This window comes from Pseudorca crassidens, chromosome 2 (assembly GCF_039906515.1).
Source record: "Pseudorca crassidens isolate mPseCra1 chromosome 2, mPseCra1.hap1, whole genome shotgun sequence".
Classification (NCBI taxonomy): domain Eukaryota; kingdom Metazoa; phylum Chordata; class Mammalia; order Artiodactyla; family Delphinidae; genus Pseudorca; species Pseudorca crassidens.
Window position 1 is genome coordinate 82,473,968 of NC_090297.1, and position 23,218 is coordinate 82,497,185.

Sequence of the window (23,218 nt, forward strand, 5' to 3'; positions counted from 1 at the left end):
CATGGAAGACCACTCCTAGCCCTCTGTCTATGGCTGGGGCTCACAGGCAGCAACAGGCATACATGGCACCCAGAGCACCTCCAGCTCAGGCTGCTGTGTCCTTCTCTGGCTGATTAAAGGCTAGTTTCTTCCTTCAAAGCATAATCCCTTTTAATTACACGTAATCCCTTTGTGGAGGAAAACAGGCTGACACTCCGTTGGCACCTTTTTAGGAAGACATGAGTAGCTGAGCACTAAGTGAACTGAGGTGGGGCCATTTCGTGGGAAACCAAGACCCTCAGGCTCCCTACCCCAACAAAGAGGTTTCTGGGGTTCCTGAAGGGCATGCCTTTGGGAATCTTCGACCTTTCAGTTTGGGACAAAATCTCTGTGCATAAATATAGTGCGGGCCGTGTCCTCTGAAATAGCCTGCCCTGAGCCAGCACCCAGGGATTGACATCTACTTTCAAGCCCAACTAGCCCACATGCCAGATCTGAAGTCATCCCTCCCTTTTTTTAACCCTTTATCTTGCTCTGTAGTGACTTTAGGCCAGCTATTTGCAGGCATCCCTGAGCTTAGTGGATGGCAAAGGATTTTTCTCTCTTGTGCTGAAATTGATCAACTAGTCATGGCTACCTGGAGCTGTGTTGGAAAAGTTGCTGGAACCCTCCACGCTCAGCAGAACAGGGCCTGCGACTGACCAGCCATGTCTAACGCAGTCCAGGCTTGAGGACTGGCAGCAGGTGGGTCAGCTACTGTCATTCCAGCTCACAGTGGATGGACTCGTCATTTGGAGGTGGATCCGTGATCCCAAGGGGCATCACAAACAGAAGACTTCCTGCTACTTCACCACTAGGAACTTTTAGTCTCCACCTCTTCAAATCTTACAAGTTGATTCTCTTTGAAAGACTCTAGACCCTTGAGACCTTGATAGGGTGGAGGGAGAGCCATGGAGTAGGAATGGATGCTGACTTCGTGGAGTTTGTGATCTGGTTGTAGACATGAGACATGAACTTGGATAAGTTAACGAGTGTGATGGAATCCATGAGAGCATACGGGCTATGTATGGTGGGGCTTCCAAGAGGATGAGGATGGTTTCTGCTTAGGATATCAGAAAGGCTTCTTGGAAGTGGCAGCATTAAAGCTAGGCTTTGATGAATTACAAAATAACATTTTATAGCATTTTTATGGTTTACAGACCACTTTTGCATACGTTATCTCATTATATGCTTACTACAATTTTGTGAGGTAGGCATTTACTCTGTTTTACAGGCAAGGAACCTGAAGTCTAGTGGGGTTAAATACGTTGCTCAGGGTGACACATGACAACGTTGGGTTACTAAACAAGTCATTTAACCCCCCTGCAAAGATAGGGAGGCAGGAATAACTTATCCTACCCAGGGAAACACCAAGAAGTAAAGCAGGCTGGAGTGGAGGGTATGGATGGAGGAGTGCTGAAAGAGTAGGCTAGAAAGGGAGCCAGGGATCAGACTGATGAATTGATATTATTATTGACTCAACTGAGATTTCCTGAGCACCTATGAAGTGATCTCTGAGTGGCCCACAGGTGCAGGGCACACCCCAACAGGAGCGGGCTCTGGGCAGAATCGCTAAGACATTGTTGCATGCTACAGAATATGGGTTTTATCACGCAGGAGGCTATTGGAAGTAGGTGATGAAGAGGAGGGAGAAGTCAGTTAGAATGACTGGGGTTTAGCGCTTGGCTGGCTGGATAGTGAGGTGGTGGTGCCCATAACTGAGAGGAGAATGCCAGAGAAGGGGCCAGGGGATTAGGAACAAGTGGGAGAAAAGATGGGCTCGGATTTGATATATTGACTTTGAGGTCCCTACGATGACATCTAAGTGGAGATGTTCAGCAGGCAGTTCTGGGGTGGAAACATAGATTTGGGAATCATCAGCATATAAGCAGAAGATTAAGCCCTGGGAGTGATTAAGTAGATTCCTAGGGAGGACAAAGTTGGAGAGTATGTGGGATTGCTCTGGGGAGCTACAGCTGGTGAAGAAATATGCATCCTTCCAAATTCCCCAAGGGAAGAAAAATAGTGGTGGTCATCAGACATCAGCTTTGTAAATTGTGTCCTGTCATAGTATAAAAATATTCTATTTTTCTTTGAGTTACAACAGAAAAAGTTAAACTATGAGCACTTTGTTCAGTTCAACTGATGATACTCCAATGGCCTTGCCCCTACCTAACTGATGTTCTTGCCTGCACAAGTGTTCTTTTGATGTTGACCCTCTTTTTATCGTGCCAAAATATACACAGCATAAAATTTACCATTTTAACCGTTTTTAAGTGTATAGTTCAGTAGTGCCAAGTACATTTACATTGTCGTACAACCATTACTACTATCCATTTCCAGAAATTTTTAATCTCACCAAACTAAAATTCTATACCCATTAAACAATAACCCTATTCCCTCATCCTCCTGCCAAGCACCATTCTACTTTCTGTGTCTATGAATTTGACTACTGTAGGTACCCACCCATAAATCAAATATGATGTTCTTTTTGTGCCTAGCTTATTTCATTTAGTGTAATCTTCAAGGTTCATCCATGTTGTAGCATATGTTAGAATTCCTTCCCTTTTCAAGGCTAAATAATATTGATTGTCTATATATACCACATTTTTCTTACCCATTCATTGATCCCTAGTTATTTGCACTGTTTCCATATTTTGGCTATTGTGAATAATATTGCTATGAACATAGGTGCACAAATATCTGTTCAAGTCTCTGCTTTCAATTTTTTTGGGGGGGTAAGTACCCAGAAGTGGAATTGCTGGATCAAATGGTAAATATATATTTAATTTTCTTAAGAACGACTGTTTTCCGTAACAGCTGAATCATTTTACATTCCATCTGTAGTGCACAAGGGTTCCAATTTCTCCATATCCTCACCAACACTTGCTATTTTCTGTTTTGCTTTGTTTTGTTTTATAATAGCCATCCTAGAAGGCATGAAATGGTATCTTAAGGTTTTGACTTGCATTTTCCTAATGACTGGTGAGGCGGAGGCTCTTTAAATATTATAACTACACTTAGATGTGATCTCCACCCCACCCTCACCACCACTGCTCCCCCCAGGTAACTAGAGTTTTTTAAAAATTATGTCAAAATAAAAGGCTGTGTTCTTAGCTTTCTCAAATACCTCTGAGAATATGCCTAGTCAATAATGGTGCTGAGGAAGATGGGAGAAGACTAAGACGCGGAGATCACCTTCTTCCCCACAGATACATCAGAAATACATGTACGTGTGGAACAACTCCTATAGAACACGCACTGAATGCTGGCAGAAGACCTCAGACCTCCCAAAAGGCTCTTGGTGCTGCAGCCAGGAGTCAGTGCTGTGCATCTGAGGTGGGAGAGCCAACTTCAGGACACTGGTCCACAAGAGACCTCCCAGCTCCACATAATATCAAACGGAGAAAATCTCCCAGAGATCTCCATCTCAACACCAACACCCAGCTTCACTCAACGACCAGCAAGCAACAGGGCTGGACACCCTATGCCAAACAACTAGCAAGACAGGAACACAACCTCACCCATTAGCAGAGAGGCTGCCTAAAATCGTAATAAGTCCACAAACACCCCAAAACACACAACCAGACGTGGACCTGCCCACAAGAAAGACAAGATCCAGCCTCATCCACCAGAACACAAGCACCAGTCCCCTCCACCAGAAAGCCTACACAACCCACTGAACCAACCTTAGCCACTGGGGACAGACACCAAAAACAACGGTAACTAAGAACCTGCAGCCTGCAAAAAGGAGACCCCCAAACACAGTAAGATAAGCAAAATGAGAAGACAGAGAAACACACAGCAGATGAAGGAGCAAGATAAAAACCCACCAGACCTAACAAATGAAGAGGAAATAGGCAGTCTACCTGAAAAAGAATTCAGAATAATGATAGTAAGGATGATCCAAAATCTTGGAAATAGAATAGAGAAAATGCAATAAACATTTAATAAGGACCTAGAAGAACTAAAGAGGAAACAAGCAATGATGAACAACACAATAAATGAAATTAAAAATACTCTAGAAGTGATCAATAGCAGAATAACTGAGGCAGAAGAACAGATAAGTGACCTGGAAGATAAAATAGTGGAAATAACTACTGCAGAGCAGAATAAAGAAAAAAGAATGAAGAGAACTGAGGACAGTCTCAGAGACCTCTGGGACAACATTAAACGCACCAACATTCGAGTTATAGGGGTCCCAGAAGAAGAAGAGAAAAAGAAAGGGACTGAGAAAATATTTGAAGAGATTATAGTTGAAAACTTCCCTAATATGGGAAAGGAAATAGTTAATCAAGTCCAGGAAGCACAGAGTCCCATACAGGATAAATCCAAGGAGAAACACGCCAAGACACATATTAATCAAACTGTCAAAAATTAAATACAAAGAAAACATATTAAAAGCAGCAAGGGAAAAACAACAAATAACACACAAGGGAATTCCCATAAGGTTAAGAGCTGATCTTTCAGCGAAACTCTGCAAGCCAGAAGGGACTGGCAGGACATATTGAAAGTGATGAAGGAGAAAAACCTGCAACCAAGATTACTCTACCCAGCAAGGATCTCATTCAGATGTGATGAAGAAATTAAAACCTTTACAGAAAAGCAAAAGCTGAGAGAGTTCAGCACCACCAAACCAGCTTTACAACAAATGCTAAAGGAACTTCTTTAGGCAAGAAACACAAGAGAAGGAAAAGACCTACAATAACGAACCCAAAACAATTAAGAAAATGGGAATAGGAACATACATATCGATAATTACCTTAAATATAAATGGACTAAATGCTCCCACCAAAAGACACAGATTGGCTGAATGGATACAAAAACAAGACCCACATATATGCTGTCTAAAAGAGACCCACTTCAGACCTAGCGACACATACAGACTGAGAGTGAGAGGATGGAAAAAGATATTCCATGCAAATGGAAACCAAAAGAAAGCTGGAGTACCAATTCTCATATCAGACAAAATAGACTTTAAAATAAAGACTATTAGAAGAGACAAAGAAGGACACTACATAATGATCAAGGGATCGATCCAAGAAGAAGATATAACAATTGTAAATATTTATGCACCCAACATAGGAGCACCTCAATACATACGGCAAATACTAACAACCATAAAAGGGGAAAACGACAGTAACACATTCATACTAGGGGATTTTAACACCCCACTTTCACCAATGGACAGATCATCCAAAATGAAAATAATAAGGAGACACAAGCTTTAAATGATACATTAAACAAGATGGACTTAATTGATACTTATAGCACATTCCATCCAAAAACAACAGAATACACATTTTTCTCAAGTGCTCATGGAATATTCTCCAGGATAGATCATATCTTGGGTCACAAATCAAGCCTTGGTAAATTTAAGAAAATTGAAATTGTATTAAGTATCTTTTCCGACCACAATGCTATGAGACTAGATATCAATTACAGGAAAAGATCTAAAAAATACATGGAGGCTAAACAATACACTACTTAATAACGAAGCGATCACTGAATAAATCAAAGAGGAAATCAAAAAATACCTAGAAATAAATGATGATGGAGACATGATGACCCAAAACCTATGGGATGCAGCAAAAGCAGTTCTAAGAGGGAAGTTTATAGCAATACAATCCTACCTTAAGAAACAGGAAATGTCTCAAATAAACAACCTAACCTTGCACCTAAAGCAATTGGAGAAAGAAGAACAAAAAAACCCCAAAGTTAGCAGAAGGAAAGAAATCATAAAGATCAGATCAGAAATAAATGAAAAACAAATGAAGGAAACAATAGCAAAGATCAATAAAACTAAAAGCTGGTTAATGAGAGGTTAAACAAAATTGATAAACCATTAGCCAGACTCATCAAGAAAAAAAGGGAGAAGACTCAAATCAATAGAATTAGAAATGAAAAAGGAGAAGTAACAACTGACACTGCAGAAATACATAAGATCATGAGAGATTACTACAAGCAACTCTATGCCAATAAAATGGACAACCTGGAAGAAATGGACACATTCTTAGAAATGCACAACCTGCCAAGACTGAATCAGGAAGAAATAGAAAATATGAACAGACCAATCACAAGCACTGAAATTGAAACTGTGATTAAAAATCTTCCAACAAACAAAAGCCCAGGACCAGATGGCTTCACAGGCGAATTCTATCAAACATTTAGAGAAGAGCTAACACCTATCCTTCTCAAACTCTTCCAAAATATAGGAGAGGAAGGAACACTCCCAAATTCCTTCTACAAGGCCGCCATCACCTTGATACCAAAACCAGACAAGGATGTTACAAAGAAAGAAAACTACAGGCCAAAATCACTGATGAACATTGATGCAAAAATCCTCAACAAAATACTAGCAAACAAAATCCAACAGCACATTAAAAGGATCATACACCATGATCAAGTGGGGGTTGTTCCAAGAATGCAAGGATTCTTCAATATACACAAATCAATCAACGTGATACACCATATTAAAAAACTGAAGGAAGAAAACCATATGATCATCTCAATAGATGCAGAGAAAGCTTTCGACAAAATTCAACACCCATTTATGATAAAAACCCTCCAGAAAGTAGGCATAGAGAGAATATTCCTCAACATAATAAAGGCCATATATGACAAACTCACAGCCAATATCGTCCTCAATGGTGAAAAACTGAAAGCATTTCCACTAAGATCAGGAACAAGACAAGGTTGCCCACTCTCACCACTCTTATCAACATAGTTTTGGAAGTTTTAGCCACAGCAATCAGAAAAAAAAAGAAAATAAAAGGAATCCAAATCGGAAAAGAAGAAGTAAAGTTGTCACTGTTTGCAGATGACATGATACTATACATAGAGAATCCTAAAGATGCTACCAGAAAACTACTAGAGCTAATCAATGAATTTGGTAAAGTAGCAGGATACAAAAGTAATGCACAGAAATTCGTGGCATTCCTATACACTAAGGATGAAAAATCTGAAAGTGAAATCAAGAAAACACTCCCATTTACTATTGCAACAAAAAGAATAAACTATCTAGGAATAAACCTACCTAAGGAGAAAAAAGACCTGTATGCAGAAAATTATAAGACACTGATGAAAGAAATCAAAGATGATACAAATAGATGGAGAGATATACCATGTTCTTGGATTGGACGAATCAACATTGTGAAAATGACTCTACTACCCAAAGCAATCTATAGATTCAATGCAATCCCTATCAAACTACCACTGGCATTTTTCACAGAACTAGAACAAAAAATTTCACAATTTGTATGGAAACACAAAAGACCCCGAATAGCCAAAGCAAACTTGAGAATGAAAAACGGAGCTGGAGGAATCAGGCTTCCTGACTTCAGACTATACTACAAAGCTACAGTAATCAAGACAGTATGGTACTGGCACAAAAACAGAAATATAGATCAATGGAACAGCATAGAAAGCCCAGAGATAAACCCACGCACATATGGACACCTTATCTTTGATAAAGGTGGCAGGAATGTACAGTGGAGAAAGGACAGCCTCTTCAATAAGTGGTGCTGGGAAAACTGGACAGGTACATGTAAAAGTATGAGATCAGATCACTCCCTAACACCATACACAAAAATAAGCTCAAAATGGATTAAAGACCTAAATGTAAGGCCACAAACTATCAAACTCTTAGAGGAAAACATAGGCAGAACACTCTATGACATAAATCACAGCAAGATCCTTTCTGACCCACCTCCTAGAGAAATGGAAATAAAAACAAAAATAAACAAATGGGACCTAATGAAACTTCAAAGCTTTTGCACAGCAAAGGAAACCATAAACAAGACCAAAAGACAGCCCTCAGAATGGGAGATAATATTTGCAAATGAAGCAACTGACAAAGGATTCATCTCCAAAATTTACAAGCAGCTCATGCAGCTCAATAACAAAAAAACAAACAACCTAATCCAAAAATAGGCAGAAGACCTAAATAGACATTTCTCCAAAGAAGATATACAGATTGCCAACAAACACATGAAAGAATGCTCAACATCATTCATTAATCATTCGAGAAATGCAAAGCAAAACTACAATGAGGTATCACCTCACACCAGTCAGAATGGCCATCATCAAAAAATCTAGAAACAATAAATGCTGGAGAGGGTGTGCAGAAAAGGGAACACTCTTGCACTGCTGGTGGGAATGTGAATTGGTACAGCCACTATGGAGAACAGTATGGAGGTTCCTTAAAAAACTACAAATAGAACTACCATATGACCCAGCAATCCCACTACTGGGCATATACCCTGAGAAAACCATAATTCAAAAAGAGTCATGTACCAAAATGTTCATTGCAGCTCTATTTACAATAGCCAGGAGATGGAAGCAACATAAGTGTCCATCGTCGGATGAATGGATAAAGAAGATGTGGCACATATATACAATGGAATATTACTCAGCCATAAAAAGCAACGAAATTGAGTTATTTGTAGTGAGGTGGATGGACCTAGAGTCTGTCATACAGAGTGAAGTAAGTCAGAAAGAGAAAGACAAATACCGTATGCTAACACATATATATGGAATCTAAGAAAAAAAAAATGTCATGAAGAACCTAGGAGTAAGTCGGGAATAAAGACACAGACCTACTAGAGAATGGACTTGAGGATATGGGGAGGGGGAAGGGTAAGCTGTGACAAAGTGAGAGAGTGGCATGGACATATATACACTACCAAACGTAAAATAGATAGCTAGTGGGAAGTAGCCGCATAGCACAAGGAGATCAGCTAGGTGTTTGTAACCATCTAGAGGGGTGGGATAGGGAGGGTGGGAGGGAGGGAGATGCAAGAGGGAAGAGATATGGGAACATATGTATATGTATAACTGATTCACTTTGTTATAAAGCAGAAACTAACACACCATTTTAAAGCAATTATACTCCAATAAAGATGTAAAAAAAAAAAAGCATGGTGCTGAAAACTTCGTATTTTATTCTTATAACTATCACAAATAACACTAATTGACTGGGGTAAATCTAGAAGTGATATGAATGTAAGGAATGCAGTGGTTTCAGGCTAGGACCTTACATGTCATTGGGAATTGTGCATGGTTTGGGAATTGTGAAGTTAACATATCAACCCATATTTACCTTCAGAAGTACAAAAATTTAAGACAAATGATGAAGTTTTAAAGATTTCCTCGCTCCTATTTCTGAAGGTTGAAATGCAGTGTTATCAAGAAAGAGACATTCTGGGAGTTCCTGGTGATCCAGTGGTTAGGACTTGGTGCTTTCACTGCCATGGCCAGGGTTCAATCCCTTCCCACAAGATGCGTGGCATGGCCAAAAAAAGAAAAAAGAGAGAGAGACATTCTGTTATTTGTACCAATTATTCTGCAAAAATTCAGTAGCAAAGAAAAATAATTTATAATTTTAAAAAGTTTCTATTTGGAAAAAATACTCTGAAAAATATATGTTAAATGCGTTAGAATCACTGTAATTTTGGAGTAGAGATAAATGTGATAATGAACTAATACCAATAGATAGCCATAGTTCATTTCAAACAAGCTGAGGAAAGTAAAATGTTCCCTGAACACATCACTGAAAATATTATATTTCTTTGAAAACGGTGATTATAGGTAGGGTGGGAAGCATTGTGAATCTATGTCGTAAGCATAAAGACAGTTTTGAGACATCACAATGTAAGATAAAGGGGAAATATCTTGATTTCTAACTTTGAGTTCATTCCTACCGAATTTAAAACTAAATCACTGGCAGTTAAATCCTCAAACTCCTTCCATTATGATGAAAAACATAAATATTTCCTCAGCTTATTCAATAATATTTGATAATAGTGAAATAAGTGAGTATCAGTTTATGTAATTTTCTCCGAAAAAAATATGAAACCTGGGTAGGAGCTGCCAACAGATTGGCTGCCTAACTCACAAAGAATTTTTCTCTTCTGAGGGTGGCCCCAACGCCAAGGGAAGGGTCTACAGCAGACTAGTAAATGCTGCGGGTCCCTGGCCATAGCTGACTGGTCATGTGTGGTTTCCTGACCTTAGCTGGGCCAATCAGAGCCTAGTCACAGAATATTTTATTGTGGACCTGAGAGAAGCTTGAGTTCAGCATTACAGAAGCACAGAAGCTGCTGGAGAAATTAGAGGCCATGCTGGGTCACTAGGTTCAGTTTGTAGTTTGTGCAGGAGAAGAGTAGAGTGGCTGAAATCTCACTTACTTTTGCTGACCAAACCTTGGGCCTTGGTATACAGCTGCATCCAGAAAAAGGAGTGCTTTTTTCAATTCACAAAGATGCCTCTGCTCACCAAACTATGCAACTGTGAAGCTGCCTCCACCTTCTAATTTGCACAAAAGTGCCATAGGACGGGCAGTGGACCCAAGGCTGTGGACCCCACCGCTGAGAGAAATCTGATCCACAGTAAGAGGGAATGAAGGGAATGCACAGGAGAGGCCAAGGCAGAGAGCATGAGTCCCAGCTGCAGCTGTGTCCGTTTCCAGCTGTCCCTGGGACACAGCTGCTCCCCTGCTTTTCTTTCAGGCAATTTAGCTGTGAGACACCCCAATCCTTCCAATAAAACCCACTTTAGCTCAAGTTTGGCTTCTATCACTGGCAACCAAAAGACTCCTGACTAATGTGAGTTATCTTAATCCAGGAGAGGATATGACCTGGACAACTGACATAGGGCAAAAAAATTTGCAGCCTATAGAATGTATCTGAATAAATTTCCTGGGCAGGTACGTGATTACAATATTAATACAGCAGAAAACCCAATAGAGTTGCAGCAAAGTTTATAGAAGAGCTATACTACCGTAAGGATCTTTTAAGAAAGCAGAAGAATTCCAAAATATTCAGTGTCGTCAATTCCTATATCCATTAGGAAAAGGTTGGCAATTTTTAAAAACATGCTCATCAGTGTGAAGGCATAACAAGTGGGAAGATGTGTGTGTTCAAAACACAGCAGCCATTGTGCATTGTTAGCTGGGACTGAAGTTCTTTCATAGTTTATCAAAACTGAAAATTATATCAACTGATTCTGTGAATACTGTACTTTGGTGGCCAGTGAATCAAGTGGGACATTGCTATTTGTTTCCAATTTTGAACCAGCTTTTTGTTTAACATTTATTTACCGTTCACTAAGTGTTCAAGAATTCTTTCTAAAGAGCCTCAAAGGGAAACTGTAAACACATTTTTTCTTTGTTTTTAAAAGTAGAAGCAATACCACATAGTTTATCATCAGAGAGAAATGGTGAATGTTTCCAAACCATTTGGCACAGAGTAGAAGAGATAATTATTTTTCTTCAAAAAATAATCTCTACATGTCTTGTATTTAAAAATATCTTTGGAGGAGAAAAATAATGAAATCATGCGACTTTTGGCAGTGCATTTTTTCTACCTCCTCAGGACAGTATAAAATTAATATCTTTTGGGACTTCCCTGGTGGCGCAATGGACAAGACTCTGTACTCCCAATGCAGGGGACCCAGGTTCGATCCCTGGTTGGGGAACTAGATCCACATGCATGCCACAACTAAGAAACTGGCGAGCTGCAACTAAGGAGCCCACCTGCCGCAACTAAGGAGGCCTGGAGCCTCAACTAAGGAACCCACGTGCCAAAAGCTAGACCCCACGCAACCAAATAAACTAAATAAATAAATAAAATAAACTTACCATCATGTTATTTTAAAAAAGTAATATTTTTTAATATGGATTGTTAATCATATTACTGGATTTAAATTGATATTTTTTCTTGAGAATGGTTATACCAAAATAAAAATAATTTCTGAATTATCAAGTACATCAGTAGCAAAATACATTAAAAATTCCTTTACAGACTTGATGCAAGTGTAATCCCAGAACTCTGCTTTTACCTAAAATATCTACAGCTCAATTTTATCTGTTAATCAATCTTGACTCTTGCTTGATGTGGTCTGATTAATGAGCCTTGTTGCTTGGGGCTATCATATGTTGCTTTGACTTGGTTGATCACTGCAGCAAGATTGGCATGCTCATTTTCTACTCTGCCTTGCTAGAACATTTACACGGTGTCATAAAAGAGGTCCATCACTAATTTTCATGGAGTAGAAACTAATGATCAAACTAACAGAATCTAAGCTTTCAGTAGTATTATGCAATCATTGGCCCCATCTGCTGAAAAACAAATATTTTACTAAATTAATCTCTCCTATGAGAATCTTGCACCTTACCTGGCACTAATTTAATCTTTCCTGTAAGAATTTTGGACTTCAGGTTTTTGTTGGGCTAACGTGCAGATATTGAATTTTAGATTTTGAAAATAGCAATTGAAAAAAATTTACGTGAAACATTTCTAGCAGCTTCTTTCTTACTTAGTGAGAGGGGACACTGCTTTCATGTCTAAGCCATCTTTGCCCATCTACTCTGTAAATATTCCAGATTCTCACTGGGGGACTATGTAGAGGGAGAGGTCTAGGATGGAAATCTAGGGAATTCACCATTTAAAAAAGCAGGTACATAAGTGTCTTATCACACCATGCCTTCTAATAGCAAAACCTCGGAAATTCACCAAACACCCGTCACAGAAGAATGGATAAATGAATTGTGGTGTGTTCTCTCAGTCAAAGCTCATACAGCAATGAGCGGGAACAAACTCCATCTAGAAAATCATGGATAATTCTCCCATACACATGCTAAGCAAAAGAAGCCAGATACAAAGCATTCACAGTTCACATTTATCAATGCATAAAGGTCAAGCACAGGCAAAACTCATGCTTGATTTTCAAGCTACTCTTTGGGGGGCATGGTGGCTGGAAGGGGGTATAAGGGCCATTTCTGTGGGCACTGGAAACAGTCTGTCTTTTGATCTGGGCGCTAGTTACTTTGGCGTGTTCAGTTTGTGAAAATTATCAGCCTGTAAACTTAGGATTTGTACACTTCTCAGTATGTGTGTTATGTTTCAATAATAATAGTTTCTTAAAAAGCAGGTGAAGGAAGAGAACCCAGTGAAGGTACCTGAGCAGGATGAGCTAGAGATGATGGGAAAAGGTCTGGAAAGAGGGGTGCCCTGGAAGCCATAGAAAGAGGAGGTTTCAAGGAGGAAGAAATGGTCCGAAGCCCCAAATGGCTCAAGAAACCTTGAGTAGGATGAAGACTGAAAGCTGTCCGCTGGATTTGATGACTCACCTCTGAGAGAACAGTCTTATGGGAGGCAGAAACCAGACAGCAGAGGACTGAAGAGTGAGATGCAGACAGCACAGGGGGACATCGGGTTAGGCAGGTCTTCTTTCCCTGAAGACAGGAGAGATTTGACCATGTTAATATGTGGGAAAGAGCCAGTTGAAAGGAAGATGCTAAAGTTAGTGGGGATGATTAATGGGGCCCCAGGGAAGGGGAGGAGGTGGAATTAGCCTTGGGCAGGGGCAGGGACACCTTGCATCCCACGAATACTGTGGGAAGGAGGCCAGCGAGGTGCAGGTGCAGATTCACTTACTGAGCGGAGGCTGGGAGCAGAGGGAGCCCACCCTAGTGGTTCCTATCTTAAATGTGGCAAAGGAAAAATATTAGGAGATTAAATGAGATGATGTGAAAATACCTTGCGAATTACAAATGGGTAACAGACGTGCAAATTTATTTCTCATCTTTCCTTTGTCCCCCTTTGAGCTTTTGTTAAGCAAAGTATATGTTTAGCCATTTATAATGGGAGAGTAATTTATCTACAGTGTGTAGAGATCTTAGGAATCAAATTATTCATTGAAAATCCCCCTCCCCCCACATACTTGCTGTTATATTCGCCTAATTAAAAATAATTGGCAAATCATAGGTAGAGACTTGTTATCAATTCAGCTTGACAGTTCAAACCAATAACCAGCACCAACAAAAGGGTTTTCTGGAGATTCTTTTCCCAGTTACAGTTACTTCTGCTCTGGGAGGGCAGGGCCCTTTGAAAGGTCTGCTGTCCCTGGGAAAACAAGGTCTGAGTTCCTGGGTCTCTCCCTCCACCTCGACCTGCGCGGCTGATCCACCAGGCCTCGGTGGTTTCCCTATAGTACTCTTCTCTTTCCTGGATGCCCAGCGCCATGTTCCTGGAGTTGGTCTGAATTTCTTCTCATTCTTCAGACTGCAATGGGACTTCTACTGACATCCTCACTTCCATCAAAGGCAGATCGATTTGGGGAAATTTTCATATGGAAATTTAAGCACTGGAAATGTATTCATGTCAGCTATCTTGGCGTGATACCTTTGCAAAATCTTCAGGGAGTTTTAAGGTGTGGGGGTGGCAGCCCACATACCCCAGTATAAAGGACTCTGTCTGGCAGAATAAGTGAGGCTAAATCAAGCTGTTATCAGAAACGAGGAGGCAGGTCGCTGTTCCAAGCACATTTTATGCACTCACTTCAAAAGCTGTTTAGAGTTTTGCTGACTTGACATTCAGAAAACCCACAAGAGCCCAGAGATTTCACATTTTCTGGGTATTAAGTACAAAATACTTGCCAGATAACAGAGTTTTAGGGGATACTGAGGAGTGTTTCATAGCAGACCATTAGTCTGGGATGTTATCACACGAGCCTCAGCAGGGCTTTGAGCTGCTGGCTATGCCCAGAGTCTGACATCACCTGAAGAACCTCTCTCCTGGGGCCAGACCTGCCACTCGGCAACCTCAGGGTATCATGAGCTCGGCTTCCAGAACCAGACATTCTGAAGGGCTCCGGCTAGAGGCAAGCAACAAAGCAAGGGACAAGCTTAAAGAGCAGAGGGAAAGAGAGATTTCAGTGCCAAAAACAACTGAGAATCAGGGACCTGGACTAATTCAGAACAAATTCTTTGTGGTGATCCATTTAAGAAGACAAATAATAGGGATAACCTGAGTGCGTGTGTAGAAGGTGTGTGCTCATTACAACGTTAAGGAAGACCTGGCACCCGTCCTCAGGCATTTGCCGTCAGGTGGTTAACAAGTGAAGTCTCTGCAGACCCTGCCTGGCGTGTCTGCATAACTCAACAACAGGTGCAGAGCCTGTCTCATGGGCAACCTCACAACGGGCCAACGATCAGAAAGAGCTTGCTCCAATTTCCCCGCCAAGTGGCAAAGCCACACAACAGCCAAAAACCGTGTCAGCTTCCCAGTTACTGTTTGACCTCGAGCATAGGAACACAGGAGGAAAATGGAAACTACTTAGGTAGCATTCTGTGAGGGTGGTGGAAGTGGCGTGGGAAAATATTTCACATGGTTCTTGCCTGCTCAGCCTGACAAAGAAAGCTTGTGGCTTGCTGTCAGATTCCTTCGGCTAAATTTGTCAAAGGGAGAAAAACCTCTCTCGGGTGAGGGAAATCTCTCTCTTCAAACAGCTCCGTATCACCCCCACTCCTTAATGACTCAGCACCCCTGGCCCTCTGTTTCCCCCCTCTTTACATCTTCTGGGGCAGGGGGACGGGGAAGAGGTCCACATGCAGAGCTACAAACTGTGTGTCAGTCCCTGCTCTGGGCTCATCCCTAGCTCAACCCCAGTGGGAGCGTGGCTTAGCCATTTTAGCAAACACAGACAGCCCTGGCAGCACTGGGGTCCAAGCAGTTCCCCAGCAATCTACCTGGAGCCCCCATGAATGGTGTGCAAGCACTTCCGTCCCCATAGCTTAATCAAATTCTGATTCTCTTTTCTCCTTAATGAAATTAAATTATTTTAAAAGTGCTACTCCTTTATATCAATCAGGATTTGAGTACAAGGACTGTGGTATGGGGGAAAGTCCCTGTCTTTGGAACCAGAGAGACCCTGGTTCGGATCTCAGACTACCCCTAGCTGTGTGACTGCTGGTGAGAGAAAATGTCTGTATTAGACCAGGAACTTCTCAAGAAAATACCTGAAGGTTTTTGTTTTTTTTTTAAATAAATGATGCTTCTTTATTTTACTCTCAACAGCTGTTTAAGTTGCTAGATTATATTTGGAGAAAAATTGAACATGGTCCACTGAAGTCCCTTAATACAGAAGACTATGTTGCTTTCTTCTGAAGTCACATCAGGCCAGTATTGGTTTCTCAGCAAGCCTGGAGAAGCCATCTTAAATGAAAGCCCTGTATCAAAGGCTTGCAAAACAAGCCTCGCAGTAGAATAGTTGTCACTAGCTTTCAACCTTTAGCAGCTAAGATGCATCTAGGGACCGGCAAATACACAGGGCCTGAACTGAGGAATCAATCCCAGTAGGGCTGTTACAAACCTTTCCAGAGCACTTAGGCTTTCTCCCTGAAACATGTTTAAGATACCAAGAGTAAATTCTCACTTTTCAAAGTAGAGACTCATGCCCTGAGTAGAGGTACATCTTTGGTTTGAATCCTCTGTGTAAGGCAGGGTAAAAAGCGTATTTCTTGGAGAAGGAATAAAACAACCCATTGGCTCGAACTGCCTTCCTTATGGGGTAAGTGAATTCACACAGAGTCGGAAGGTGGCGGTGGGGGGTGAGCTTTGGAGAGCATGTCAACAGAGCTCTTTACTGTTATTATTACTGTTGTTGAAGACATGAAGAGATCAAGAGAGATCAATCAGAGATAGACCTGACAAGCTCCTCCGAGATAAGACTGTGTTTTCAAACAGAGCACTTTTGTCAGTGTTTCCTAAAATCATTTGCCTTCTACTTTTACCATGTTTGCCAGATCCAAGTAATACCTGTACTTTATTATTTAATTCACTTTAAATCGACTCACTCTTTATACTTAGCTGAATTCTCAACAATAACCTGGGAAATCACAGGGTTTTTTATTTTTCTAAAGTACTTTAGAGCAAAGAACTATTAAAATACATTTTTCAAGTACCTCTAAAAATAATCGTGTCCCACCAGTAGGCACACCATACTTTGAAGAACACTTTTTTAGATGATCAAATGTATCATGAAAGGAGTGACTATTACAGGGGATTAAGAGTTCTTTTTCTGTATTACTCACCACACCTTTTCCCAGTCTCTTGCTGGTTGAATAAACTTTTAATAAAGACCCCCCCTCCCTCCAGCTTCTTTAATATCTAAACTTACTTTTATGTGCACCATTCTACTTGATCTTCCCAACTCCCTGTGAGGTGGGCTGGATAAACATTATGACCGTGACTCAAAGAGGAAATTAAGGCTCATATTTTATTTTTTTTAATTTTTAAATTTTTAAAAAATTTATTTATTATATTTTTATTTATTTTTGGCTGCATTGGGTCTTTGTTGTTGCACACGGGCTTTCTCCAGTTGCGGCGAGAGGGGGCTGCTCTTCGTTCCAGTGTGCGGGCTTCTCATTGCGGTGGCTTCTCTTGTTGCGGAGCACGGGCTCTAGGCGCATGGGCTTCAGTAGTTGTGGCTCAGGCTCTAGAGCACAGGCTCAGTAGTTGTGGCACACAGGCTTAGTTACTGCACGGCATGCGGGATCTTCCCAGACCAGGGCTCAAACCTGTGTCCCCTGCATTGGCAGGTGGATTCTTAACCACTACACCACCAGGGAAGCCCAGGACTCATATTTTAAATTACTTATTCAAAGATACATAGGTAGTCAGTAATAAGGCAGGAATAAGAGCTAAGCTTTCTGACTCTTTATCAGTAACAGCCCACGTCTCCTTCATAGTAAACTCATGGCTGACAAGAGCCAGGTGTGAGGGAGGGGTGTGTGTGTGTGTGTGTGTGTACAGGTGTCTAAGCTACTCTCATCATCATGTATTGATTTCAAAGACAGGGACTTAAGTCAAGGTCAACTTGCCACAGAGGCAAGACTTCTGTTCCAATTCAATGGAAAATAATGTGACTTCCATTCTCTTCAAGATTTTGGTAGTTAAGGACACATGCCTTAGGGTGAACATACTTGGGTTTGAAACTCTATTGCTCTGCTTATTAGGTGTATGACCCCGGGAAATTTTTTTTAATTGAATTTTGATCAGTTTCGTCATCTCTAAAGTGGGAATAATAATACCTATTGGCGTAGGGGTGTTGTCGATAGCGGCTGTGGATAACTCCTACATCATAGGGCAATGATTTAATGTGATGGTATGCAAAGAAGAGCTTATTGTCACTGTGCTCAGTCTAAAGCGAGCATTAAATGATGGCTATTATTACTTTGATAAGAAACGCCTACTGTTGATGCATTTGCTATCTGATATTTTGAAATCAATGGTGAGATAACTGAACATTTCAAATGGAGGTCCATCTTCATACATATAAAAATATACCTGTGATAATGGGTAAGTCCATTCAAACATTCACTATTTCCCCTCTAAATGCAATAATAATACACTGACCTCTCTCTGTGACCCAGTAACCATTGCCAACCCCTCCAAATACCTTCACAGCAACAAAGATATTTACATTTTTACAGGCTTACAATGTACATTAACTCAGGTATACTAACTCACCTGTCTCTCACAACTGCCTTTGTGATGCAGATATTATTCTCATTTCACAGATGATCAAACACTCTCAGAAGGTTGGATGACCTGCCAAGGTCACATAGTGTGTAAATAGAAAAGTTGGGGCAGAAACATAGGCCTTCTCATTCTTTCCCACCACATGAGTCTCTGACAAAGCAGGAAATAAACACATGGTTGAATCTTCCTTTGGCTTACATCTCCTCTTCCTGGTACATAATGTCATAAGCTTCTGCAAAATGTTACCCAATGCATCAGTGAGTGGGAAGTATCCCCTTTCTGATTGACATGAATGCAGGAAGCAGTTATTAACTCTCCATCCTAGATGCCACTGGTCTGTCATGGTTTTATCCCTTTTGTTTAAACAGGGAAATCAGGCAGCTGGCATTGAACATTTTATAAAAAGGAAAACTGAGTCATCTGTTTTTCGATGATTTCCATCCTAACCTCCTTCTGTCTTGCTAGATGGCAAATAGTTTCCAGACCATTTAGTGACTCAGCTACAGGATGGCAGCTTGTCTGGGATTCCAATTCAGTTTCAGGTTGCTAATTTCCTATTTCCTCCTTGTTTCAGAAAGTATCACAGTAGACTTTAATTACCTCTGCTGGCATGCAAAGGAAGGAGAAAAATGGGTTGGTTTTACAAACTGTTGTGCCCTTTCCATCCTGAAGGTGAGACCTTTGCCTGAGAGCCTGCAGGTCAATGTAACACCCAGACATCTTTTTTTTTTTTAATTTATTTAATTTATTTTTATTTTTGGCTGCACTGGGTCTTTGTTGCGGTGCACGGGCTTCTCATTGCAGTGGCTTCTCTTATTGCGGAGCACGGCTTCAGTAGCTGTGGCGCACGGGCTTAGTTGCTCCGCGGCATGTGGGATTTGCCCAGGCCAGGGCTCGAACCCGTGTCCCATGCATTGGCAGGCGGATTCTTAACCACTGAGCCACCAGGGAAGCCCCCAGCCATCTTTTTAAAAGGTCAAATAACCCCCTTCAATGGGCTCTAGGGCCCAGACTTCACTCATGATTCTGAGAAAAAGGAAAGGAAAGCAAAAATGGAGAGCAAGGGAAAGAGGGGGAAAATAACTAGAAAAGTTAAGGGCAGACAGAAAGGAAAGGTGCTAATAACCTCAGGTCCTTCTCACAGTCCCTAAACCCCAAGTAGGGAAAATCCCAGTGGTACTCAAACAGTTGGAAAGCATCACTATTCTTCTCTCCTCTCCTCCCACAAAGGCTTCACAGACTAAACCACCATTTCAACTGAGCACTTTTGCAACATTGTTTACCAACTGCTTCCCCACTGTAGAGAAGTGTTATCCGTGTCAGATTACTTAGCGTGTTCTCTCTTGATTAGATTATCAATTATATCTGCAGTTGTTTTAGTGGTGTCTGTATTCTATTTTCATTTGGATTAAAAGGGTAGGATTTGTAAAACATTCCCAACCGCTTTGGTAAGACAGTTTAATTCACTGGACTTGAAAACACTGGCTTCAAGACTGAATTTCAACCAGGAATAAATGTTTCCAAGGGGCATATAAAGTTCTCTGGTATACAAATACACTTGTTAAAAAACAGATTAAAACAAAAAACAGTTTAATACCTGCCTAGCACAGAAAGCTCCCGTAACGGCCTAGGTTGTTAAGCCCTTGCACAAGTTACCTTCAGATACTGGAAGTAGGAAAAAAAAAAAAAGGCACAATCCAATCCTTCTGTGTCATACCCCCTGCATCAGAATCAACCTGGAACAGCTGTTAAACATAAAGATTCCCAGGCGTGGTGGCTACGCCACTCAATTAGAATCTCTGGGGGTGAGGCCCAGGAATCTGGGCCTCAAGCTTTCCAGGTGATTCTGATGCACTTAGCGTTTGAGGAGCACCCTAGAGATCAAAAAGATGGGCCAGTCTTCCACTGGGGTGCCAGGGTTTGCCTTCAGACACTGTCATCCAAGCCCTATTAATTTTCATGGCTTTAGGATTGCTACAAACCAACCGTTGTTGCAGGAACCACCAAGAGTGGAATTGGTTTATACTAAGAAAATACAACACTGACGTCCGTTACATCACCTGCAAATCTTTGGGAATTTTAACTTATTGAATCATGTAACTCAGCTCTGGGATCTTTTACGTGAAGTGCTTATTTGAACACACATTCACCCATTTTTAATTCAAGGAAAAGTACTCCATAAAGACTGTTTATGATAAAAAAGTTATATTCTTTCTGCAATCTCAGATTGTTAGCAACCAGAATCTCCTTACAAAAAAAAATTTTTTTTAATTACAAAATGTTGGGCCTGTCCGGATTAAGTCAATAATTTGGTGGGCTCAAATGACACAACTCAAACAAGTGCAGCTGTGGCTTTGTCAGTATTTTATTTACTTAGAATCACTGGACTTACTTGATGTTATGACTGCCAATGACCCCTCAACTGAAGCTCCATCTCAAACCAGTTCACCAATTATGTAAATGTCAACGGCAAAGTCCATTAACAATTCCCAGGAAATAAAAACAGAATCTGGGTAATAAAATAAAGTCTAATCTTTCTTTCCTTTGTGCTTCGTCTAGTTTCGCTTGCTCATGGGGTGCTGCATGCAGAGGCCTTGCACCTGGCGCTTCAGGCCGAAGTTCCTAGTGCCAAATGGCTGCACCTGTGGGTGGACTGTGTGCAGAAGTGCAGCACGTGACACTTCAGTTCAAGATGGCAGTGGGGGGCCATGTGCAAAGATGCTGCACCTGGCATGTGGATCTGCAGCACTCTGAGCAGGGCAGTTGCACCCAACCTGGAAGAACTCTGCCCCCCTCCCCACTGATGAGAACCCTATAAAGCAGCCCACCAGTGGCCTTTAGGGGAGAGCGTGTACTCTAGAGCGAGAGCTTGCACCTCTCCATTCTTTGATCAAAGAGTAAAGCTTTCCTTTGCTTCTGATCCAAACTTGGTCTCATTCTATTTGCAAGCTACACTGGGCAGGAGGACCCTTACTGGGGCTTGACAAAAAAAGGTCATAACAAATTTTGGTGACCATGAAGGGACGGATGGTGGCTTTTTGCCGGCACCTACCCACTAGGTTCCAGGCTCACCCCAGCTCCAGAGGGAGCCCTGCAGATGCTTTGGGAGGCTCAGGTGAGGATGAATGACTCTAGCCTTTGTGTATACTCTGATGAGGTAGAACAGCAGCAGCCTTCAGCCAAAGTCAGAGCAACTCTGCCCAGGAACCCGACACTTGGGTGTGGTGCACACACAGTATAGCTCCCAGAGTAATCTGGACTGTGCCCCCTTGAGGGGATCATAATATGGCATCATTGGGGATTGGAGACTGAAACTCACATGTGTCTGCCTGCTGCCTCTGGCCAGCCTTTCATGGTACCAGATGCCCGGGGACGAAGGGAACCTATGGACGAGAGGGACCCCTCGTCCATAGGTTCCCTTGGACAAGGCAGTAGTAGCTGCACCAGGGCTTTTTGTCCTCCTTGCCAACCTCCAGGGTCAATAGTAGCATCCTCCGTCATCACTTTTGGTTTGGTAAAGGAAAGTGGCCAGCCTTTTGGCTCTCGGAGCAGCACCATGGCGGTCGGAAAGAACAAGCACCTTACGAAAGGCGGTAAAAAGGGAGCCAAGAAGAAAGTGGTTGATCCATTTTCTAAGAAAGATTGGTATGATGTGAAAGCACCAGCTATGTTCAATATAAGAAATATTGGGAAAACGCTAGTCACGAGAACTCAAGGAACCAAAATCGCATCTGATGGCCTCAAGGGTCGTGTGTTTGAAGTGAGCCTTGCTGATCTGCAGAATGATGAAGTTGCATTTAGAAAATTCAAGCTTATTACTGAGGATGTTCAGGGCAAAAACTGCCTGACTAATTTCCATGGCATGGATCTTACCCGTGACAAAATGTGCTCCATGGTCAAAAAATGGCAGACCATGATTGAAGCTCACGTTGATGTCAAAGACTACCGATGGTTATTTGCTTCGTCTCTTCTGTGTGGGTTTTACTAAAAAACGCAACAATCAGATTCGGAAGACCTCTTATGCCCAGCACCAGCAGGTCCGCCAGATCCGCAAGAAGATGATGGAAATCATGACCCGAGAGGTGCAGACAAATGACTTGAAAGAGGTGGTCAATAAATTGATTCCAGACAGCATTGGAAAAGACATAGAAAAGGCCTGCCAATCTATTTATCCACTCCATGATGTCTTTGTTAGAAAAGTAAAAATGCTGAAGAGCCCAAGTTTGAATTGGGAAAACTCATGGAGCTACATGGTGAAGGTAGTAGTTCTGGAAAAGCTACTGGGGACGAGACAGGTGCTAAAGTTGAACGAGTTGATGGACATGAGCCACCAGTCCAGGAATCTGTTTAAAAATCAGACTTTTAATGGTGACAAATAAAAGACCTCATTTGTGATAAAAAAAAAAAAAAAAGGAAAGTGGCCAGCCATGTGAGCCAAGAGGTGAGACTGGGAAAAGGGCTAGGTAATAAGGGCCACTTGACAAAACGGAATGAGGACACTCGATCTGATGTCCCAGTGTGAAAGTGTCCCAAGGTAGGTATGGGACTGTGACTTGATCTCTTCCAGGCAGCTCTAGTTTCTCTAAAGTGGGCTGGGGAGCCCTGTGAGCTGCTCACAGGACCAGGAACCCCATTATCAGGAAGCCCTGTGAGCTACTGACAAGAACAGAAAACACCCACCACCCGACCTTTCCTCCCCACTCTGCTTATGAGGCAAATCTTGGGTGATTATTTGCCAAGGTTCCAAGGGCTCTCCTCCTGGTATCAGCACAGAATACCAGCTGCCCCAGCGATCTGGGCCGTTAGTCTTGTCTAACATTCTGTGGGGCATTCTGACTCAAGAGGGATTAACTATCTCAAGTACAAGCCATTACAAA

General features: G+C 41.6%; 1 protein-coding gene and 1 pseudogene across 1 annotated transcript in view; one reads left to right on the top strand and one right to left on the bottom strand.

The window, feature by feature from the left end:
- Positions 1–10,322, bottom strand: part of ABCA4 (ATP binding cassette subfamily A member 4) — a 143,739-nt gene extending 133,417 nt beyond the window's left edge. The window contains exon 1 of the mRNA XM_067726958.1: positions 10,206–10,322. The gene's annotated coding sequence lies outside the window, so the exon portion shown is untranslated. The remainder of the gene's footprint in view (positions 1–10,205) is intronic.
- An 11,557-nt stretch (positions 10,323–21,879) lies between these two features.
- LOC137218999 (small ribosomal subunit protein eS1-like) lies at positions 21,880–22,758 on the top strand (annotated as a pseudogene).
- Positions 22,759–23,218: the final 460 nt, after the last annotated feature.